Here is a 24,566-nt window from a genome sequence, read left to right on the forward strand (position 1 = left end):
TGTTTTTTTTTAATTTCCCTTGCACCCATGTGTGTGACACAGTGAAAGACACAAGGTGCACAAATCTTTATGCAATTTCCACCACCAGGAAGAAAGGGAACACCTGAGTGGCCAGTGACAAGCAGTGTCCTTCACATCAAAGGGCAGTGCTGTGTGATCAAATAGTGAAAGGGAGGGCATGGATAAAATCAAAATAAAGTTGGAGGGGGAAATAATCACTCCACTCCCTGCGGTGCCCACCTCTCCCTGAACAACTCCAGGGTGTTAGTGGACACCACACGCTCCTTTTCCAGAGACACCCGGCTCTAATGTAACCGCGGAAGAGGGGCAGGCAGTCGGTCCTAATGACCCCCCTCCATGGCCCACTGCCTGGACCTCTTTATGGCCAGTTTGTTGACAGCTGTTTTTTTTTAATTTTGTTGAACAATTACAAAACAGTTTTCAAAAAAGTTAACATTTACAGCTGTATATGAGAGACAGCAATTTTACAAGGGAGAGGAGCAGCAAAACCAGGCCCCAAACCCTACTGTTCAACCAGTTTACAGGGAGATGAGGACAAACCTCAAATCCCAGTTTCAAGCATGGCAAGACATCAACATTTGTACATAAAAAGACAGTCCAAACACATAAAAAAACAGCGCACACAATACAGACCCAGCAAGCCCCCGTCCCTCCCACCTTCCAGCCACTCTAAGGCAGCCCGCCCCTACGCACCTTCCGGCTCTCGGTCCACCCAGTGTTCCTTTCAGTTCCCGGTCAGCCCTGACACATCTTTCGACTGACAGTTGTTTTTTTTTCTTTTTTTTTCTTTTTTTTAAAGAGATAGTGAAAGACACAAGGTGCACGAATCTTTATTCAAATTTCCACCACCAGGAAGAAAGGAAACACCCGAGTGGCCAGTGACAAGCAGTGCCCTTCACATCAAAGGCCAATGCTGCGTGATCAAACAGTGAAGGGGAGGGCAGGGATCAAATCAAAATAGAGTTGGAGGGGGAAATAATGCACTGCTCTTCCTGTAGTGCCCACCTCTCCCTGTTGGTGGACACCGCGTGCTCCTTTTCCAGAGACACCTGGGCTCTAACGTAACCATGGAAGAGGGGCAGGCAGTTAGCCCTAACGACCCCCTCCACGGCCCGCTGCCTGGACCTATTTATGGCCAGTTTGGCCAGGCCCAGGAGCAGACCCACGAGGAGATCTTCAGACCTGCCCTCTCTCCTCCGTACCGGGTGCCCGAAGATCAGGAGCGTGGGACTGAAGTGCAACCAAAAGCAGAGGAGGAGGTTTTTAAGAAAATCAAAAAGGGAGTGCAAACGCCCATACCCAATATATATGACAGCTGTTGTTAAATGTAGAATGGCTAATTAACGTTAATTAGGGGATCGTCCAATCTTTGGTGACAATGATCCCACATAGCTATCTATTTTTAAATCTACATACATACCTCCTGGTTAATTAACTTAAATAATCTGTATTTACAGAACGCTATCATCACCGCAGGTAGCCCCAAGACAAAAGGAGGAGGCTATTTGGTCCATCATGTCTGTGCTGGCTTTTTCCAAGAGCAATTCACTGAGTCCAACTCTTTCACCTTCTTCTCTGGACCTGCAATTTTTTCATCACGTTTTTTTCAGGTAAATTATCCAAGTGTTTTGTTTTAAATCCATGATTGAATCTGTCTGCACCATACTCTCAGGCTGTGCATTATAGATCCATACCATTCAACGCGTGGAAACATTCTTCCTTATGTTGTCATTATTTTTTCTGCCAATTGCTGTAAATCTGTGACCTTTGGATTTTGATCTTTCCACCAATCAGTAAAGTTACTCTTTATATTCTGCACAGGTCTTGCAGGATTATGAACTGCTTGATCAAATCTCCTTTCAACCTTGACATCAGTTGCCATCAGGGACAACGAGGGTGTTTGCAGTAACTTTGAGTCATTATCATTACTGACCTAGTTTTAAGAAGCATCAACGTTTGTGAGAGTTTTTGCATCAAAGCAAAAAGTACAGAAATAGAGGTTTTTGTCAATTCATGATTACAAAGTATCTTGCAGTCTGTGGGAACCTCTATAGTCCACCCTCTGGAGGAGCATTAACTCACTGACAGTAATTCTGTATTTCCTCCTTACTCTGTGCTTGCCTGGACCTCCGAAATTGCCATCAGTTTCAGTGGAGTAAGGACAAACCGCACCGACAGTTTCACTGTTAATATCACGGCAAAATATGGGAGATCTATTTTAGTGTTAAAGCCAGTGCTACTATATTTTCATTCTTATATTAGTTCTTCATCATAATATTGCTATTGTTAGCATTGCTATTCAATAGCAGTTACACAATAACTAATACTTTTTATAAAACTTATTGCTATTATTAATCATATTTTTTAAAACAAATTAGGGAACAGTCTTCTTGTGTCAGGAGATTAAATTTCCATTGTTCTGATGTTACTACCTGTAATCGGAAGTAGAATTGTCTGGGAATAATACAGGAATAACAAGCAAGTTGGAGTCAAAGGGATAAAGGAGAGTGGGAACCATCTGAAATATTAATACTGTTCAGACAAACTTCTCTACCCTCTGATCAGCAGCTCTGTAACTGTTCAGTTACAAGTTAACAACAATATGCATTGCAATATTTTCTTTGGGGAACGGTAAGTTTTCTTATTTAAAAAGTACACTTTAGTCAAAGTCTTTCATGAGATAGAGTTTTATTAGCAGGTCATTAATTTAACAGAAAAAGATGATCTGAATGGCCTTCTGTGCCATAACCATTGAAAGATTCAAAACCAGGGTTGGTTAGGCCAGTTATAGAGGCATAGCCATAGAGATGTACAACATGGAAACAGACCCTTCGGTCCAACTCGTCCATGCCGATCACATATCCTAAATTAATCTAGTCCCATTTGCCACCATATCCCTCTAAATCCTTCCTATTTATCTACCCATCTAAATGCTTTTTAAATGTTATTTCACAGACATTTCATAGAATCCCCACAGTGTGGAAACAGGCCATTTGACCCAACAAGTCCACACAGACCCTCTGAAGAATAACCCAACCATACCCATTACCCTACCCTATTGCTCTAGATTTACCCCTGACTAATGCAGTGAGCCCACACAACCCTGAACACAATGGGGCATTTTAGCTTTGCTTAATTCACCTGACCTGCACATCTTTGGAGTGTGGGAGGAAACCGGAGCACTTGGAAGAAACCCACACAGACACTGGGAGAACGTGCAAACTCCACATAGACAGTCGCCCTAGGCTGGAATCAAACCCAGATCTCTGACGCTGTGAGGCAACAATGCTAACCACTGAGCCACAGTGTCACCCTCCAGCCTCCACCACTTCCTCTGGCAGCTCATTCCATTCATGCACCATCCCTTAGGTCCCTTTTAAATCTTTCCGTTCTCACTCTAAACCTATGCCCTCTGGTTCCGGTCTCCCCCAACCCTGGAAAAAGACCTTGTCTATTTACGCTACCCATGCCCCTCATAATCTTATACATCTCTATAAGATAACTTCTCAGCCTCCGATGCTCCAGGGAAAACAACCCCAGCCTCATCAGCCTCTCCCTATAGCTCTAACCCTCCATTCCCAGCAACATTCTTTAAATCTTTTCTGAACCCTTTCAAGTTTCATCATATCCTTCCCACAGGAGGGAGACCAGAATTGAATATGGTATTCCAAAAGGTGGTCTAACCAATGTACTGTACAGCTGCAACTTGCATCCCAACTCTTATACTCAATGCACCAACCAATAAAGGAAAGCATACCAAATGCCTTTTCACTATCCTATCTACCTGAGACTCCACTTTCAAGGAATAAGTTGGCTCAATAGCTAGCACATAATTCAGAATAATGCCACCAGTGCATATTCAATTCCTGTTCTAACTGAGTGAGACTGGGTGACTGACTCTTTCATCAGGCCCTGGGAAGGCAAGATGATGGCAAACTGCTACTGACATAAACGGCCAAGAAAATGGCTCAAGTTGAAGAATCAACAAGCAATATGTTACGGAGCTGCCTTCAAGTCGATCCCACACATGAATGAATGAATGAATGAATGTCAAACTTTGGGGATTCGCCAGATGGTCAATGACTATTTCCAGCCATACTGAGAGGACTGTTCACCTTTAGCACATTTACAAACCTTGATATCTCAGCCATTATCTCGAGGGAAGGAATCAGATCAGTAACTCTCTGTCAGTCCTTGCACATGTTCTTGTATTGATTCAGGGTAACAGTATTTCAATTATTACAATTAATAGTGTTAGCTTTAGCTAGGGGCTCATCCAATCATTGGTGACAATGATTGTGCATTGCTACCTATTTTCAAATCTACATAAATTGCTCCTGGTTAGTTAACTTAAAGAATCTGTATATGCAGAATGCTATCGTCACCTCAGGTAGCCCCAAAGCACTTAAGACCCATTGTAATGTAGCAAACTTGTACATAACAGGCTCCCACAAACAGACCAGGGTAATCATCCGATCACTTTTTTAGTCATATTAGAGTCATAGAGATGTACAACATGGAAACAAACCCTTCGGTCCAACCCATCCTTGCCTATCAGATATCCCAATCCAATCTAGTCCCACCTGCAAGTACCATCCAAACTCTTCTTATTCATATACCCATCCGAACGCCTTTTAAATGTTGTAATTGCACCAGCCTCCACCACTTTCTCTGGCAGCTCATTCCATACACGTACCACCCTCTGCTTGAAAAAGTTGCCCCTTAGGTCTCTTTTATATCTTTCCCCACACACTCTAAACCTATGCCCTCTAGTTCTGGACTCCCCGACCCCAGGGAAAAGACTGTCTATTTATCCTCTCCATGCCCCTCATAATTTTGTAAACCTCTATAAGGTCACCCCTCAGTCTCTGGGAAAACAGTCCCAGCCTGTTCAGCCTCTCCTAATAGCTCAAATCCTCCAACCTTGGTAACATCCTTGTAAATGTTTTCTGAACCTTTTCAAGTTTCACCAACATCTTTCCAATAGGAAAGAGACCAAAATTGCATGCAATATTCCAAAAGTGGCCTAACCAATGTCCTGTACAGTTGCAACATGACCTCCCAACCCCTGTACTCAATACTCTGACCAATAAAGGAAAGTAAACCAATCGCCTTCTTCACTATCCTATCGACCTGCAACTCCACTTTCAAGGAGCTCTTTGCACTCCAAGGTCTCTTTGTTCAGCAACACTCCCTAGGACCTTACCATTAAGTGTGTAAGTCCTGCCAAGATTTGCTTTCCCAAAATGCAGCACCTCGCATTTATCTGAATTAAACTCCATCTGCCACTTCTCAGCCCATTGGCCCATCTGGTCCAGATCCTGTTGTAATCTGAGGTAACCTTCTTCACTGTCCACTACACCTCCAATTTTGGTGTCATCTGCAAACTTACTAACTGCACCCCTTATGCTCGCATCCAAATCATTTATATAAACGATGAAAAGTAGAGGACCCAGCACCGATCCTTGTTGCACTCCAATGAAAAACAACCCTCCACCACCAACCTCTGTCTTCTACCTTTGAGCCAGTTCTGTATCCAAAAGGCTAGTTCTCCCTGTATTCCGTGAGATCTAACCTTGCTAATCAGTCACCCATGGGGATCCTTTTTGAATGCCTTACTAAAGTCCACATAGATCACATCTACTGCACTGCCCTCATCAATCTTCTTTGTTACTTCTTCAAAAAACTCAATCAAGTTTGTGAGACATGATTTCCCACGCACAAAGCTATGTTGACTATCCCTAATCAGTCCTTGCCTTTCCAAATACATGTACATCCTGTCCCTCAGGATTCCCTCCAACAACTTGTCCAGCACTGATGTCAGTCTCACTGGTCTATAGTTCCCTGGCTTGTCCTTACCACCCTTCTTAAACAGTGGCACCACGTTAGCCAACCTCCAGTCTTCCTGCATCTCACCTGTGACTATCGATGATACAAATATCTCAGTAAGAGGCCCAGTAATCACTTCCCTAGCTTCCCACGGAGTTCTAGGTTACACCTGATCAGGTCCTGGGGATTTGAGAAGGTTATTGGTTTGATGCTTTATACAAAATGGCACCTTGAGTAGAGTGGACCCATTTCATGTGCTCAGATCTCTAAGGTCAGGTGAGAATCCATAACTTTCTATCTGTGAGGTCATGCAATTTGATAGGAAGAATCAAAAGGAAGATCATTATTTAAATTAAGACAGGGATTTGAATGTTCATGTGCAAAAAAACACCAAGTGTCAACATGCAGGTGCAGCAAGTAATTAAGAATGTAAATGAAATTTTAGTGCTTTTTGATAGGGTTTAGAATTTAAAAAAAGGGAAGTCTTGTTACAATTGTATAGGGTGCTGGTGAGGCTATAGCTGGAATATTGTGTATAATTTTGGACCTTGTTTTTGATAATGATAGATAGGCATTTGGAGTCAGTTCAAAAGAGATTCACTAGACTGATTGCTGTTATGAAGGAATTGATTTGTCATAGCAACTAGACAGGTCAGGTCTTTATTCATTAGAGTTTAGGCAAATGAGGAATGCTGAGTGGGATGTAGTGGGATGAGCAATAAATTGTCCTCCTCACTTTCAAATCCCTTCATGACCTACCCTATCTCTGGAGCTTCTTCTAGCCTCTGAGTTTCCTGTAAATCTCTAACTATGTCCATTTGCATACTCCCAATCTTCAATGCTCCTTCAGTTGCCCAGGACCTTAGCTCCTGAATTGCAAATCGAAGCCTCTGTGGCTCAATAATTCACTGTACTCTTCTAAGGCACACCATACAAAGCACTTATTTGGCCAAGCCAATGCTTACGTTGTTTGGTCAAATGTTATTTATTTACCGGTTCTGTGAAGTGCCTTGAGATATTGTTTGGCATTATGGTGCTATATAGAAACAACTTGTTGTTAAACAGCAAAGCCTCTCTCACTGAGACCATTATAAAACTTGCCAATTGATCTATCTCCTTATGCCTACAAATTGAAAAAGTAACCGACAGCATTACAGGAATCATCAGTTCAAAATGCTCACTCAAGGGTTAAGAACATTTTGGATTTCTGTTCCACAAAAGTTCAGGATGCTGCACAATTTTAGCTTAAACGACAGACTGATGTTGTTTCGTGTGTGAAAGATTAAGGAAATAGAGCAATTATCGGGTCAAAGGTGGTATTTACTGAGGTAATAAATGGCTGAACCGGCTTGAGGACAACTCCTGTTCTGAGGAAGCCTTCAGCTATAGAACAGGACAGCAATGTGAGGCAGTTCAATAATGTTGAAACTGGATATGGCTCAGCATTATTGGGACTTGTGATTTAATGATATTGAAACTGGATACATTTGCATCATGTTGCAACAAGATGAAGTGGATATTCTTGGCTCTAGGAGTAGCTAATCAAAACTGAGTGCAATTGGATGATTGAGTGGCTGAGAGCAGAGCCATGAGATTGGGGTTAGATGAAGTGGAGTATGTGACTGGCAGCAGTTGAATGTAACTGGGATGAGTGGAATAAAAAAAAATTGAAATTGGGTGAACTGAAAATACGTTGTGATTGGATAGACTATGGTGGTATTGGGGTGGGTGGTGTGTAATAATAGTGGGACTGGATGGAGCTTAACAATGTTGAAACTGCATTGAAGGTAATAAAGTTGGGATTGTTTGGATGCAATAATATTGAGACTGGGTGGAGGGGAGGATGGGTGGAGCGTAATGATGTTGAGACTGGCTGGCTCTTGATAAAGTTGGGACTAGATGGAGCATAACAGTGTTAGCACTGAATGGATGTAATGACATTAGACTGGGTGAAGTGTAGTAATATTGAGAGTGGACTTTGGTCAGGCAACATTTGGAGTATTGTATGCAATTCTGGTTGCTGCACTATAACAAGGAGGCTTGGGGGAAAGTGCGGCACGGTGGCTTAGTGGTTTACATTGAACAAGGGGCCTGGGTTCAATTCCAGCCTAGGGCGACTGATAGGATAGTAAAGGGGTTTAGCATGCTTTCCTTTATTGGTCAGTGCATTGAGTATAGAAGTTGCGAGGTCATGTCGCGGTTGTACAGGACATTGGTTAGGCCACCTTTGGAATATTCTGGGCAATTCTGGTCTCCCTCCTATTGGAAGGATGTTGTGAAACTTGAAAGGGCTCAGAAAATATTTACAAGGATGCTTCCAGGGTTGGAGAGTTTGAGCTATAGGCAAAGGCTGAATAGGCTGGTGCTGTTTTACCTTGCAGCATTGAAGGTTGAGGGGTTTATAGAGGTTTATAAAATCATGAGGGACATGGATAGGACAAGGTCTTTTCTCTGGGGTGGGGGAGTCCAGAACTCAAGGACATAAATTTAGGGTGAGAGGGGTAAAATTTTAAAAGGGACCGAAGGGGTATCATGTATGGAATGAGCTGCCAGAGGAAGTGGTGGAGGTTGGTACAATTACAACATTTAAAAGGCATTTTCATGGGTATATGAATAGGAAGGGTTTAGAGAGATATGGTCCAAGTGATGACAAATGGGACTAGATTAATTTAGGATATCTGGTTGGCATGGACAAGTTGGACCGAAGAGTCTGTTTCCATGCTGTATATCTCTCTGTTGAAAGTGGAGTGCGAGAAAAGCACAGCTGGTCAAGCAGCATCCAAGAAGCAGGAGAATCGACGTTTCGGGCATAAGCCCTTCACCGGGAATCATTCCTGATGAAGGGCTTATGCTGCCTGACCTGCTGTGCTTTTCCAGCACTACACTCCAGCATTTGCAGTCCTCATTTTCTCAAAAGTTGTCTTTAAGTTTGTTTTTGTTTTATATTTCTTCATGAGATAGGAGCATCTGACAAGGTCAGGGTCTAGATGGGATGCCCTTTGGAGGGTCAGTATGGACTTGATGGGCCAAATGGCCTGCTTCTACATTGCAGGGACTCTAAGAGGTTTACCAGGATGTTGCCTGGATTGGAGTGTGTTCACTATAACTAGAGGTTTGACAAACTGAGATTGTTTTCGCTAGAACGTCAGAGGCTGAGGGGTGACCTGGTAGAAGTATTTCAAATTATGAAAGACTTGGTTAGGGTGGATAGTTGAAGTCTCTTTCTCGGGATGGAAATGTCAAAATCTGGGGATTTGGTTTGTGGTAAAAGAGATAAAGTTTAAAGGAGGTGTGCGAGGTAAGTTTTTTGCACAGAGTGTAGTAGATGCCTGCAACATGCTGCCGCAGGAGGTGATAGAAGCAAAGTTTAAGAGGTATTTAGACAGACGCATAAACAGGCAGAGAATTAAGGGACAAGGACAATAGGCAGGCAGATGGGATGAGGTTAACATCATAGTCTCAGCACAGATGTGATGGGCCGATGGGCCTGGTTTTGTGCTGTATTGTCCATGTTCTATGGATGAATGCAAAACTTTTGGGATGGATGAAGTGTAATAAAGTTTGGCGAAAGTGAGGACTGCAGATGCTGGAGATTAGAGTTGAAAGTGTGATGCTGGCAAAGCACAGCAGGTCAGGCAGCATCCGAGGAGCAGGAGAATTGATGTCTCAGGCAAAAGCCCTTCATCAGGAGGGGTAACCAATATCCCCACCTCCATCTACCCATCGCACTCTCAGCTACCTTCCCCCCAGCCTGACTCCTCCTCCCATTTATCTTATCACCCCGTTGGCCCACGGCTTCATTCCTGATGAAGGACTTTTGCCCGAAACATTGATTCTCCTGCTCCTTGGATGCTGCCTGTAATAATGTTTGGACTGAATAGAGTATACTAAGGTTCAGACATGATGGAGTGCAATAAAGTTATAACTGGATTGAGTGTAATAATACTGGGACTGGATGGAGTGTTAGAATGTTGGGACTGAATGGAGTGTAGCAATATTGGCACTGGATAGAGTGTAACAGTATTGAGACTTGATTGAATGCAATAATGTTGGGACTGGATGGAGTGTAATAATTCTGGGACCTGATGGAGTGTAATAATTTTGGGATGAATAGAGTGCAATTATGTTGGGAGTTGGTGGAATGTAATAATGTTGAGACTGGTTGGATTGTAATAAGTTTGGGATGGATGGAGTGTAATAATACTGGGCTGAAGTTTCTCAAAAATCATCTGTATCCATTTCTGGGAGTTTCATGGAGATTTTCTCCTTGTGAGGGCTAATGAGATATCTCATGATAATTCAGTTCTCTCCTAATTACCGTGTGCCCCAACTCAACAGCCACCACATTTTGGACTATTGTGTGCTCACTGCAGTGTAGGTACTCACCCGTGCTGGCATTCTCTGGCACCCTATTGAAAGCCCAGCTGTGTGCCAGGTTAAGCATATCCAGCCAGGAATGTAGAGGTAAACGAAATGAAAAAAATAAAACTTCTGAGGGGGCATAGATAGCAGAGTATTTATTGGAATAGCATTTATTGGAATTGGAATCATATAATTGCAATATCCTAATAATCATCATACACTCTATACATGATCGACTGTCCTTTTCACTGTAGACATAAGAATGAAGTTACCTGTCCTTAGTACCATATTAATGTCTTAGGGAGAGCTTCTCTTTTCCAAAAGCTAAGTGTAGCATAACATCTCATCAATGGTTAATGTGAGAGTATCATATTGTTAAGCCTTCAAACCATTGAAAACATTCACTTTTATTAGACAGCAGGAAAAGTAAACAAAACAAACTGAATTTCCTTCTGGGAATAAACAAGATAACTTGCCCTTCAAGCAACAACAAATTTACAATCAATGACTGATGACCTCACCCAGCTCAGATCAGGTGTCTGGCTTGTTGCACCTGACACTGTACCACTCTATCTTGTTGAAGGGGATGCTCCTCCAGATCAATAACCTTGTCTTCTTCCTCAGAGAGTGTTCCTGCCCTCTCAGCTCATCCCACTGTCTATCACATCCCATCTTTGCCAAGCATGGCATGCTGGGATTACACAGCACACTCTGTCTGGTCTGTACTGGAAGGTGCCTCCAAGTCTGATTTCAGCATCAGAGCCTCATCCTTAGGAGGCCTATCATCTGCTCTGTGATGGTCCTGGTGGAAGTGCGGGCTGCATTCTATCTGCACTCAGCCTTAGTCAGGAGGTTGTGTAACGGAGTCATCAGCCATGGTGCAGATGGTAACTGTAGTGATTGGAACAGGTACACCCCATTAACTACGAGGTTCTTGATTGGGGTTGTTAACCTGGGCTGATCGGGAAAGCCTTAGCTGACCAGTATGACCAGGTGAGGGGGAAGGAGATGGCTTAGTGGTATTATCACTGGACTTTTAATCTGGAGACCCAGGTAATGTTTTGGGGACCTTAGTTCAAATCCCTTGATAGCAGATTCTGGAATTTGAGTTCAATGAAAAGCTGGGATAAAGAGTATAACTAGGAGATTGCAATCTTCTCAGTTGAGAACTGACTCTGAGCTGGCTGGCCACAGCCTGTGTACCGTGCACAAATGCTGACTTGGTGATGGGAACCAGCCTCGGTGCAGTCGTTTCAGTAACCCTGTCTCCCACTTACTGTTCTGGCAAAACACCCAGCTTTTGAATCACAGCACAAGCCTGAAAGTTATCAAAGGATATAGGTGATCATAGCTAAATTTTATATGCATTGATTGGTTAATGCAGCAGTCACCTTGATGGTTACTGGAATAGCTTGGCCACCTTTTCAGGTTTTCAGGTTTGGACAATCCCTACAGTGTGGAAACAGGCCATTTGGCCCAACAAGTAGTTGGTATGCTTTCTTTTATTGGTCAGAGCATTGAGTACAGGAGTTGGGAGGTCATGTTGTGGCTGTACAGAACATTGGTTAGGCCACTGTTGGAATATTCGGGTATCCTTCCTATTAGAAAGATGTGAAACTTGAAAGGGTTCAGAAAAGATTTACAAGGATGTTGCCAGGGTTGGAGCATTTGAGCTATTGGGAGAGGCTGAACAGGCTAGGACTCTTTTCCCTGGATGGGGCATGGAGAGGATAAATAGACAAAGTCTTTTCCCTGGGGTTGGGGAGTCCAGAACTAAAGGGCATTGGCTTAGGGTGAGAGGGGAAAGATATAAAAGAGACCTAAGGGGCAACGTTTTCACGCAGCGGTGGTACTTTTATGGAATGAGCTGCCAGAGGAAGTGGTGGAGGCTGGTTCAATTGCAACATTTAAAGTATTTGGATGGGTATATGAATAGGAAAGGTTTGGAAGGGTATGGGCCAGGTGCTTGCAGGTGGGACTAGATTGGATTGGGATATCTGGTCGGCATGGATGGGTTGGACCGAAGGGTCTGTTTCCATGCTGTACATCTCTATGACTCTACGACTCTATGACCCTCCAAAGAGTATCCCACCCAGACCCATTCCCCTATTACTCTACATTTCCTCGAACTAATACTAGCCTACACATCCCTGAACACTATGGACAATTTAGCATGGCCAATTCACCTATCCAGCACACTTTTGGAAGGAAACCCATGCAGTTACAAGGAGAATGTAAGCACGATCCTTCATTTTTGTTATCAACATCCACACACCTAGGACCTGTTTCAGATGAGTACCTCTTGGCTTATCATCAGCGATCTCTTTACATATCTGTCTCTTTTGTCTCTCTCTCTCTCTCTCTGGACGCCACACCCCAGCCCAACATACACCCTCCCCCCCCCCCCCGCTCCCCCATCCCCTGTATCCACCCCGCCATCACATCATCAGCATAAAAAAAACCCTTCCTAGCAATTTTCAGTTCTGACAAAGGGTCACTGAACTCAAAATGCTAACTCTGCTTATCTCTCCACGTATGCTGAGCTTCTCCAGCACTTTCTGCTTCTGTCCTTAATAACATGATCAGTCACTATTCGTAAGATGCACAAATAATGATTTAGCATAGCCCTCAATACAATGGGGCATACTGGACTCTGAAAGGAGAATCATAGAATGCCTCTATAAGGATATTTGACATAGGGGACCGTGTTCCAATGTAACAGCACAAGCCTCATCTAGCAAATACAGTAGGAGATTAATGATGTGGTATATGTAGCGAAACCTTGTCACATTCCATTCCCACATTACCAGAGAAAGCAATGTTTATTAGAACACGTTCAATGTGAGGGTGAAGCAGCTCCATACCCCTGTGCAGCCTGTGAGGCCTTTGTGCATTTTGGCCTTCAGTTTGGCATCAGATAATATTTAAAGGCCACCTGCGATGACTGTCATCAATTTGTAATGACCAACAATATGTTTAAGATGTGGCTAGGATTTTTAATCGACAGACTTTGTCATGGTGTGAGGTTCACATGCAAACCTCTGTGACTATCAGTGTGCTTATCCTGTTCTGTGTTAGTGTCTGGCTAATGCAATTGTTCCTCAAAGGTCCTCGCATTGTTCACAAATCAAACCTGCATCTTCAGAGGAAAACAAACCCTCACCTGGCCCACACTGGGTGTACTGGCAGGAACATTTCATTTCCATTGCACATTTGCGATTCATATGAAGAAAGAAGGTAATCCAGGTTGTACTTTACCAAGTGAGTCACAGGCGCAGCCTCTCAGTCTCGGTGAACCCTCAAACCGATATGCTCCTTTCTTCCTTGTCCTCTCTATTGACCCCATCAGATTTGATCTTCCTCAGGTCCCCACCCAACTCTTTCCGTTAATTTTTCATCTCCCCACTTAACACACACAGCCTCATGTCTACAGCTCAGTTATTCCAAACATCATGATGCACTTTCCCACCATTGTAGCTAAGGTGACCATCAATGACCCATCGCCCCCTGCGCTAGCCTATGTCCTCATATATTCTAAGGTCTCCCATGCTTAGCTGTTGAGTTGCCCTCTGTCACAATTATTATCGTCTATGTATCCCAACATACTGCCTTCAGTCCCCCAGAATGAACTCCCCAACCCATCCTCGCAAAGCAGTGAGTTTTGATAACTCCCCCTTGACTTTCAGTGAACAGACTCCAGCGCTGACCATGACCTATCCTCCAAATGATTTGGAAAAGCACCCCTGACCAATGACAGACCAGATCCTTGACTGTGCAGCTTCCTGATTAATTTGTTTCATTTCCTGATTGTACTGGACTTGGAGGACTGACCATAGCCCACTCCTGAATGTAATGATAGAGAACCCCTGATCCTGGAAGCCCAAGCAGGCTGATTGACTGTGTTCAAGCCCCTGTACTGGTAGCAACCATGTCCTTGACCGACTGTAGTCAGACACTCTGACTGATGACAGTCCCCCTAGACTTGAGTGAGGATTGCTCTCCTTCGACTTTGGGATGAGGCCATTTGGCTGAAGACATGCAAGTATTTGCTGAGTAAGCTGTAGTCACATTGCACAGCCATGAGATTGACATAGGTCAGTGCTGTTCAGCAATATGTCCACTCCCTTGACAACCATTACAAACTGCCTAGCTTTGTGTCTGTGCTAAAAGACAAGGCAAGGCAGAACTACTGTGAGCTATTAGAAACTGTGGAGGGCTCTGATATTGTCACTGAAGGGACTGCAATAACACTGAAACTGAGTGGAGTGCAATGGTACTGAGACTGGCTGGAATGCAACAATATGGGACAGAATTTTCCTAGCCCTGAGCCCTTAGCCCCAGTGGTGAGTCAGTTGGGAAAATATGGCAAAATTGGAAAAATCAGATTCTCATCATTGAAGAAAAGCAATCAGACTCAGCAACCAACTGTTGAATGACAAGACACGATGAGAATCCCACTAGTGAGTGGCAAGGGGCCTATTTGCATCCATTTGCATGCCATCCTTATCTATTCTTGTCTCATTAAAATACAAAAAAACTCCAGAAATTACTGGAGAAACCCAGCAGGTCTGACAGAATCAGTGGAGAGAAAACAGAGTCAACGTTTCACGTTCTGGAGAAGGGTCACTGGACCCAAAATATTAACTTCGCTTTTCTCTCCAGCAATTACTGTTTTAATTTCAGATTGTCAGCTCCTGGGGTTCTTTGTTTTATTACATTGATGAGCAATTTTCTAATCTCTCACATGCCAGATAGCACAAGATGGTGACTATTCCCACCATCTAGGTCAGAGCACGTAACCAGCAACTCCAGCTCTGCACTTTGGAATACACCTGTGCCTCTCATTGTCATGTTTCTGCCAGATCACTTTCTGTTCAGGGAGAAGTCCCCAGCTAATAGATTGGGACAGCATTTACCTCAGGGATCCTCACTGAATCACTTAGCACTCACTGTCCTGGCTCCTACTTAAATGCTCGCATCTCTAGTTCGCCTTATCCCTTTTCATCCCCTCAGCCAGAGCTGAAAGGCACATGGCACTTTGTCTTGCTCTGTTGATTAGTGCAGACACAAAGCCACACAGCTTATCGTGGTTGTCAGTGATGACCAGTCAGGGGTGGGCATGTTCCTGCACAGCAGTGTGCTATGCCAATCTCACATCAACAGCATGTGCTAGAAGCCAACATGACAAACACACTGCACATGCTTCAATCAAACTGCAGGTTGAGTCAGTAGTTACGAAGGCAAATGCAATGATGGCATTTATTTTGAGAAGACTTGAAAATAAAAGCAGGGATGTACTTCTCAGGATGTACTCTATAAGGCTGTGGAGCGTGTTCAGAGGAGGTTCACCAGAATGGTCCCAACAATGAAAAGCTTAACATATGAGGAACATCTGAGGACTCTGGTTCTATACTCAATGGAGTTTAGAAGGATGAGGGGGTATCTAATTGAAACATACAGAATGCTGAATGGCCTGGACAGAGTGGATGTTGGGAAGATGTTTCCATTGATAGGAGAGACTAGGACCTTAGAGTAAAGGGAAGATCTTTTAGAACAGAGATAAGGAGAAATTTCTTCAGCAAGAGAGTGGTCTATGGAATTCATTGCCACAGAAGGCTGTGGGGGCCAGGTCATTGAGTATATTTAAGTCTGAGACAGATAGGTTCTTGAGTATCAAGGGGATCAAGAGTTACAGGGAGAAGGTGGGAGAATGGGTATGAGAACGTTTCAGCCATGATTGGGTAGAAGAGCAGGTTTATGGGCTGAATGGCCTAATTTCTGCTCCTATTCCCATGTGATCTTATGGTCTGTACAAGTCTAGGGAAACAGGTCTGGGTTAAATCAAGAGAGTCTGCTGTCAATTAGGAGGAACTTAGACAGTAAGTCAAGGGCAACATCCAATATTAGTCTAGGGGCTCTGACATTGTCAGGCAACCATTTGTGTCAGGGGGGCTGCATTACTACAGTCCAGGGGACTGGGACTCATTTACTCCTACAAGATCTAGTTAAACCTGTCTGAGATTTATAGTAAGGCAGTGGTAGTTGCGCTGCTATCAGCCAGGGTTCTGGTCATTCAACAGTCAGTCAGGGTGGTGCAGTTGACCTGTCAGTCCAGGGGGGTGGTCGTGCATTGAAGGTCAAAGTGGGGGATTATCAGGGGCCAATGTTGTGAGGCAAGTTGGAGGAGTTGTGGAGATTGGAGGCAGTGTGTTAGAATGCAGAGGGGACAAGAATTGTGACAGAGGGCAACTCAACATTTAAAGTTGGAATCTATAGAACATGCAAAGGCAAGGGTGCACTGGAGGTCGTTGGGGGTCGGAGCAGGGGGGTCATCGATGGTCACCATCACCCTGGTTTTGATTGTGGACATTGCTTGCCCAAGTCTGGTAATACTAAGGTGTAGGCCTGGGACACAGGTTTAGACTGGGGACATGAGCAGGTACATAAGTGTTTGGCTGAGAATGTGGGGACGATCAAAGCTGATGGGGTTGACAGCAAGGGTGAGGCAGAAAGGACCATGAATGTTGGAGGCAGAGGGGGGAGTAGGTGGTCACGTAGACTGAGAGGCTGAGCCTGTGAATCACTCCATGAAACCCGACTGCTGCTGTCCTCCATATTCATCCAAATCACAAAGACATAGAAATGAAAATGGCTGCCACCAAACCTAGAGTGAGGGAGGTACTTTTATACCAGGTAAAGCCCTTTATAGGGCAACAGCACTAAGCAGACACTCACATAGTGCTGGGGAAAGACACCATGACTACAAAATGCTCTATGTGGACTCCACACATCAACCTACTGTGTTAACTAAAAATCTTGACCCCGAGCACTCTTGACCATTAGTCAGCGGTAGATGTCAATCTTACTATTGGCTGTGAGGAACAAACAATGTCAGATAATCTGCAAAGGTTCACCTCAATGTAAAAATGGCAATCACTTTCCAAGTTCCCACAGTCTGTAAAAGGAGCAGGAGCTGCTCAATTCACATCTTGGACTATAGATGGCAAGATCTTTCACATCTTGCCACCACCTCCTGCTGAGTATCCAGTGAAAGAACCATCATGGGGTGGCAAACACACAGGAGATCCACAGACACGTGTCTTCCATGGAAAGCAATGCAGAGGCACAATGGGCAGTGATGATGTACTCTAACCAGAGGATAAATGGTCAGTGATGCTGTACTCTATCCAGAACACAGATGTTAAGTAAAGCTGTACTCTACCCAGAGGAGAGAGAGAGAAACATTAATGGTGTACTCTACCTGATTAGAGAGAGGCAGTAATGCTGTAGTCTATCCGGATGAGAAGCAATAACGCTGTAATCTATCCAAAGGAGAGGCAGAAATTCAGTACTATATCCAGAGCAGAGGCAATAATGCTGTACTCTGGCCAAATGAGAGGCAATAATGCTGTACTCTATTCAAAGGAGAGGCAGTAATGCTGTACTGTATCCAAAGGAGAGGTAGCAATGATGTACTCCATCCAGACGAGAGGCAATAATACTGTACTCTATCCAAAGGAGAGGCAGTAATGCTGTACTGTACCCAGAGCAGAGGCAATAATGCTGTACTCTGTCCAGATGAGAGGCAATAATGCTGTACTCCATCCAAAGGAGAGACAGTAATGACATACTCTATCCAGATGAGAGGCAGTAACGCTGTACTCTATCCAAAGAAAAGACAGTAATGCTGTACTTTATCCAAAGGAGAGGAAGTAATGCTGTACTCTATCCAAAGGAGAGGCAGTAATGCTGTACTCAATCCAAAGGAGAGGCAGTAATGCTGTACTCTATCCAAAGGAGAGGCATTAATGCTGTACTCTATCCAAAGGAGAGGTAGTAATCCTGTTCTGTATCCAGAGCAGAGGCAATAATGCTGTACTCAATCCAGATGAGATACAATATTGCTGTACACTGTTCAAAGGAGAGGCACAAATGCTGTACTGTATCCAAAGGAGAGGCAGTAATGCTGTACTGTATCCAAAGGAGAGGTAGTAATGATGTATTGTATCCAAAGGAGAGGCAGTAATGATGTACACTTTCCAGATGAGAGGCAGTAATGCTGTACTCTATGCAAAAGAGAGGCAGAAAAGCTGCACTGTATCCAAAGGAGAGGCAGTGATGATTTACTTTGTTCAAAGGAGAGGCAGTAATGATGTATTCTATCCAAAGGAGAGGCAATATTGCTGTACTCTATCCAGATGAGATGCAATAATGCTGTACATTGTTCAAAGGAGAGGCACAAATGCTGTACTGTATCCAAAGGAGAGGCAGTAATGCTGTACTGTATCCAAAGGAGAGGCAGCAATGCTGTACTCTATCCAAAGGAGAGGCAGTAATGCTGTACTTTATCCAAAGGAGAGGCAGTAATGCTGTACGGTATCCAAAGGAGAGGCAGTAATGCTGTACGGTATCCAAAGGAGAGGTGGTAATGATGTACTGTATCCAAAGGAGAGGCAGTAATGCTGTATTCTATCCAAAGGAGAGTCAGTAATGCTGACTCTTTCCAGATGAGAGGCAGTAATACTGTACTTTATCCAAAGGAGAGGCAATAATGATGTATACTTTCCAAATGAGAGGCAGTAATGCTGTATTGCGTCCAAAGGAGAGGCAGTAATGAGATACTCTATCCAAAGGAGAGGCAGTAATACTGTACTCTATGCAAAAGAGAGGCAGAAAAGCTGTACTCTATCCAAAGGAGAGGCAGTAATACTGTATTCTATCCAAAGGAGAGGCAGTAATGACGTACTCTATCCAAAGGAGAGGCAGTAATGCTGTACTCTATCCAAAGGAGAGGCAGTAATACTGTATTCTATCCAAAGGAGAGGCAGTAGTGCTGTACTCTATTCAAAGGAGAGGCAGTAATACTGTACTCTATGCAAAAGAGAGGCAGAAAAGCTGTACTCTATCCAAAGGAGAGGCAGTAATGCTGTACTCTATCCAAAGGAGAGGCAGTAATACTGTATTCTATCCAAAGGAGAGGCAGTAATGCTGTACTCTATCCAAAGGAGAGGCAGTAATGCTGTACTCTACCCAAAGGAGAGGCAGTAATGATGTACTCTATCCAAAGGAGAGGCAGTGATGATGTACTCTATACAAAGGAGAGGCAGTAATACTGTACTCTATCCAAAGGAGAGGCAGTAATACTGTACACTATCCAAAGATGAGGCAGTAATACTGTACTCTATCCAAAGATGAGGCAGTAATACTGTACTCAGTCCAAAGGAGAGGCAGTAATGCTGTACTCTATCCAAAGGAGAGGCAGTAATACTGTACTCTATCCAAAGGAGAGGCAGTAATGACGTACTCTATCCAAAGGAGAGGCAGTAATACTGTACTCTATCCAAAGATGAGGCAGTAATACTGTACTCAGTCGAAAGGAGAGGCAGTAATGCTGTACTCTATCCAAAGGAGAGGCAGTAATACTGTACTCTATCCAAAGGAGAGGCAGTAATGACGTACTCTATCCAAAGGAGAGGCAGAAATACTGTACTCTATCCAAAGATGAGGAAGTAATACTGTACTCAGTCCAAAGGAGAGGCAGTAATGCTGTACTCTATCTAAAGGAGAGGCAGTAATGCTGTACTCTATCCAAAGGAGAGGCAGTAATACTGTACTCTATCCAAAGATGAGGCAGTAATACTGTACTCAGTCCAAAGGAGAGGCAGTAATGCTGTACTCTATCCAAAGGAGAGGCAGTAATGACGTACTCTATCCAAAGGAGAGGCAGTAATGCTGTACTCTATCCAAAGGAGAGGCAGTAATGCTGTACTCTGTCCAAAGGAGAGGCAGTAATACTGTACTCTATGCAAAAGAGAGGCAGAAAAGCTGTACTCTATCCAAAGGAGAGGCAGTAATGCTGTACTCTATTCAAAGGAGAGGCAGTAATAATGTATTCTATCCAAAGGAGAGGCAGTAATGCTGTACTCTATCCAAAGGAGAGGCAGTAATGCTGTACTCTAACCAAAGGAGAGGCAGTAGTGCTGTACTCTATTCAAAGGAGAGGCAGTAATACTGTACTCTATGCAAAAGAGAGGCAGAAAAGCTGTACTCTATCCAAAGGAGAGGCAGTAATGCTGTACTCTATCCAAAGGAGAGGCAGTAATACTGTATTCTATCCAAAGGAGAGGCAGTAATACTGTATTCTATCCAAAGGAGAGGCAGTAATGCTGTACTCTATCCAAAGGAGAGGCAGTAATACTGTATTCTATCCAAAGGAGAGGCAGTAATGCTGTACTCTATCCAAAGGAGAGGGAGTAATACTGTACTCTATCCAAAGGAGAGGCAGTAATACTGTATTCTATCCAAAGGAGAGGCAGTAATGCTGTACTCTATCCAAAGGAGAGGCAGTGATGATGTACTCTATACAAAGGAGAGGCAGTAATACCGTACTCTATCCAAAGGAGAGGCAGTAATGACGTACTCTATCCAAAGGTGAGGCAGTAATACTGTACTCTATCCAAAGATGAGGCAGTAATACTGTACTCAGTCCAAAGGAGAGGCAGTAATGCTGTACTCTATCCAAAGGAGAGGCAGTAATGACGTACTCTATCCAAAGGAGAGGCAGTAATACTGTACTCTATCCAAAGATGAGGCAGTAATACTGTACTCAGTCCAAAGGAGAGGCAGTAATGCTGTATTCTATCCAAAGGAGAGGCAGTAATACTGTACTCTATCCAAAGGAGAGGCAGTAATGCTGTACTCTATCCAAAGGAGAGGCAGTAATGATGTACTCTATCCAAAGGAGAGGCAGTAATACTGTACTCAGTCCAAAGGAAAGGCAGTAATGCTGTACTCTATCCAAAGGAGAGGCAGTAATGCTGTACTCTATCCAAAGGAGAGGCAGTAATACTGTACTCAGTCCAAAGGAGAGGCAGTAATGCTGTATTCTATCCAAAGGAGAGGCAGAAATACTGTACTCTATCCAAAGGAGAGGCAGTAATGATGTACTCTATCCAAAGGAGAGGCAGTAATGCTGTACTCTGTCCAAAGGAGAGGCAGTAATGACGTACTCTATCCAAAGGTGAGGCAGTGATGATTTACTCTGTCCAAAGGAGAGGCAGTAATGTTGTACTTTATCCAAAGGAGAGGCAGTAATGCTGTACCCATTCCAGATGAGAGGCAGTAATACTGTACTCAGTCCAAAGGAGAGGCAGTAATGCTGTACTCTATCCAAAGGAGAGGCAGTAATGACGTACTCTATCCAAAGGAGAGGCAGTAATGCTGTACTCTATCCAAAGGAGAGGCAGTAATGCTGTACTCTGTCCAAATGAGAGGCAGTAATATTGTACTCTATGCAAAAGAGAGGCAGAAAAGCTGGACTCTATCCAAAGGAGAGGCAGTAATGCTGTACTCTATCCAAAGGAGAGGCAGTAATGACGTACTCTATCCAAAGGAGAGGCAGTAATGCTGTACTCTATCCAAAGGAGAGGCAGTAATACTGTATTCTATCCAAAGGAGAGGCAGTAGTGCTGTACTCTATTCAAAGGAGAGGCAGTAATACTGTACTCTATGCAAAAGAGAGGCAGAAAAGCTGTACTCTATCCAAAGGAGAGGCAGTAATGCTGTACTCTATCCAAAGGAGAGGCAGTAATACTGTATTCTATCCAAAGGAGAGGCAGTAATGCTGTACTCTATCCAAAGGAGAGGCAGTAATGCTGTACTCTATCCAAAGGAGAGGCAGTAATGCTGTACTCTATCCAAAGGAGAGGCAGTAATACTGTATTCTATCCAAAGGAGAGGCAGTAATGCTGTACTCTATCCAAAGGAGAGGCAGTAATGCTGTACTCTATCCAAAGGAGAGGCAGTAATGCTGTACACTATCCAAAGGAGAGGCAGTAATGCTGTACTCTGCCCAAAGGAGAGGCAGTAATGCTGTACTCTATCCAAAGGAGAGGCAGTAATACTGTATTCTATCCAAAGGAGAGGCAGTAGTGCTGTACTCTATTCAAAGGAGAGGCAGTAATACTGTACTCTATGCAAAAGAGAGGCAGAAAAGCTGTACTCTATCCAAAGGAGAGGCAGTAATGCTGTACTCTATCCAAAGGAGAGGCAGTAATACTGTATTCTATCCAAAGGAGAGGCAGTAATGCTGTACTCTATCCAAAGGAGAGGCAGTAATGCTGTACTCTATCCAAAGGAGAGGCAGTAATGCTGTACTCTATCCAAAGGAGAGGCAGTAATGCTGTACTCTATACAAAGGAGAGGCAGTAATACTGTACTCTATCCAAAGGAGAGGCAGTAATACTGTACACTATCCAAAGATGAGGCAGTAATACTGTACTCTATCCAAAGATGAGGCAGTAATACTGTACTCAGTCCAAAGGAGAGGCAGTAATGCTGTACTCTATCCAAAGGAGAGGCAGTAATACTGTACTCTATCCAAAGGAGAGGCAGTAATGACGTACTCTATCCAAAGGAGAGGCAGTAATACTGTACTCTATCCAAAGATGAGGCAGTAATACTGTACTCAGTCGAAAGGAGAGGCAGTAATGCTGTACTCTATCCAAAGGAGAGGCAGTAATACTGTACTCTATCCAAAGGAGAGGCAGTAATGACGTACTCTATCCAAAGGAGAGGCAGAAATACTGTACTCTATCCAAAGATGAGGAAGTAATACTGTACTCAGTCCAAAGGAGAGGCAGTAATGCTGTACTCGATCTAAAGGAGAGGCAGTAATGCTGTACTCTATCCAAAGGAGAGGCAGTAATACTGTACTCTATCCAAAGATGAGGCAGTAATACTGTACTCAGTCCAAAGGAGAGGCAGTAATGCTGTACTCTATCCAAAGGAGAGGCAGTAATGACGTACTCTATCCAAAGGAGAGGCAGTAATGCTGTACTCTATCCAAAGGAGAGGCAGTAATGCTGTACTCTGTCCAAAGGAGAGGCAGTAATACTGTACTCTATCCAAAGGAGAGGCAATAATGATGTATACTTTCCAAATGAGAGGCAGTAATGCTGTATTGCGTCCAAAGGAGAGGCAGTAATGAGATACTCTATCCAAAGGAGAGGCAGTAATACTGTACTCTATGCAAAAGAGAGGCAGAAAAGCTGTACTCTATCCAAAGGAGAGGCAGTAATACTGTATTCTATCCAAAGGAGAGGCAGTAATGACGTACTCTATCCAAAGGAGAGGCAGTAATGCTGTACTCTATCCAAAGGAGAGGCAGTAATACTGTATTCTATCCAAAGGAGAGGCAGTAGTGCTGTACTCTATTCAAAGGAGAGGCAGTAATACTGTACTCTATGCAAAAGAGAGGCAGAAAAGCTGTACTCTATCCAAAGGAGAGGCAGTAATGCTGTACTCTATCCAAAGGAGAGGCAGTAATACTGTATTCTATCCAAAGGAGAGGCAGTAATGCTGTACTCTATCCAAAGGAGAGGCAGTAATGCTGTACTCTACCCAAAGGAGAGGCAGTAATGATGTACTCTATCCAAAGGAGAGGCAGTGATGATGTACTCTATACAAAGGAGAGGCAGTAATACTGTACTCTATCCAAAGGAGAGGCAGTAATACTGTACACTATCCAAAGATGAGGCAGTAATACTGTACTCTATCCAAAGATGAGGCAGTAATACTGTACTCAGTCCAAAGGAGAGGCAGTAATGCTGTACTCTATCCAAAGGAGAGGCAGTAATACTGTACTCTATCCAAAGGAGAGGCAGTAATGACGTACTCTATCCAAAGGAGAGGCAGTAATACTGTACTCTATCCAAAGATGAGGCAGTAATACTGTACTCAGTCGAAAGGAGAGGCAGTAATGCTGTACTCTATCCAAAGGAGAGGCAGTAATACTGTACTCTATCCAAAGGAGAGGCAGTAATGACGTACTCTATCCAAAGGAGAGGCAGAAATACTGTACTCTATCCAAAGATGAGGAAGTAATACTGTACTCAGTCCAAAGGAGAGGCAGTAATGCTGTACTCTATCTAAAGGAGAGGCAGTAATGCTGTACTCTATCCAAAGGAGAGGCAGTAATACTGTACTCTATCCAAAGATGAGGCAGTAATACTGTACTCAGTCCAAAGGAGAGGCAGTAATGCTGTACTCTATCCAAAGGAGAGGCAGTAATGACGTACTCTATCCAAAGGAGAGGCAGTAATGCTGTACTCTATCCAAAGGAGAGGCAGTAATGCTGTACTCTGTCCAAAGGAGAGGCAGTAATACTGTACTCTATGCAAAAGAGAGGCAGAAAAGCTGTACTCTATCCAAAGGAGAGGCAGTAATGCTGTACTCTATTCAAAGGAGAGGCAGTAATAATGTATTCTATCCAAAGGAGAGGCAGTAATGCTGTACTCTATCCAAAGGAGAGGCAGTAATGCTGTACTCTAACCAAAGGAGAGGCAGTAGTGCTG

Source organism: Chiloscyllium plagiosum, unplaced genomic scaffold (genome assembly GCF_037043375.1).
Source record: "Chiloscyllium plagiosum isolate Xiang-an unplaced genomic scaffold, Cpla_swu_hap1 HiC_scaffold_16, whole genome shotgun sequence".
NCBI classification, from domain to species: domain Eukaryota; kingdom Metazoa; phylum Chordata; class Chondrichthyes; order Orectolobiformes; family Hemiscylliidae; genus Chiloscyllium; species Chiloscyllium plagiosum.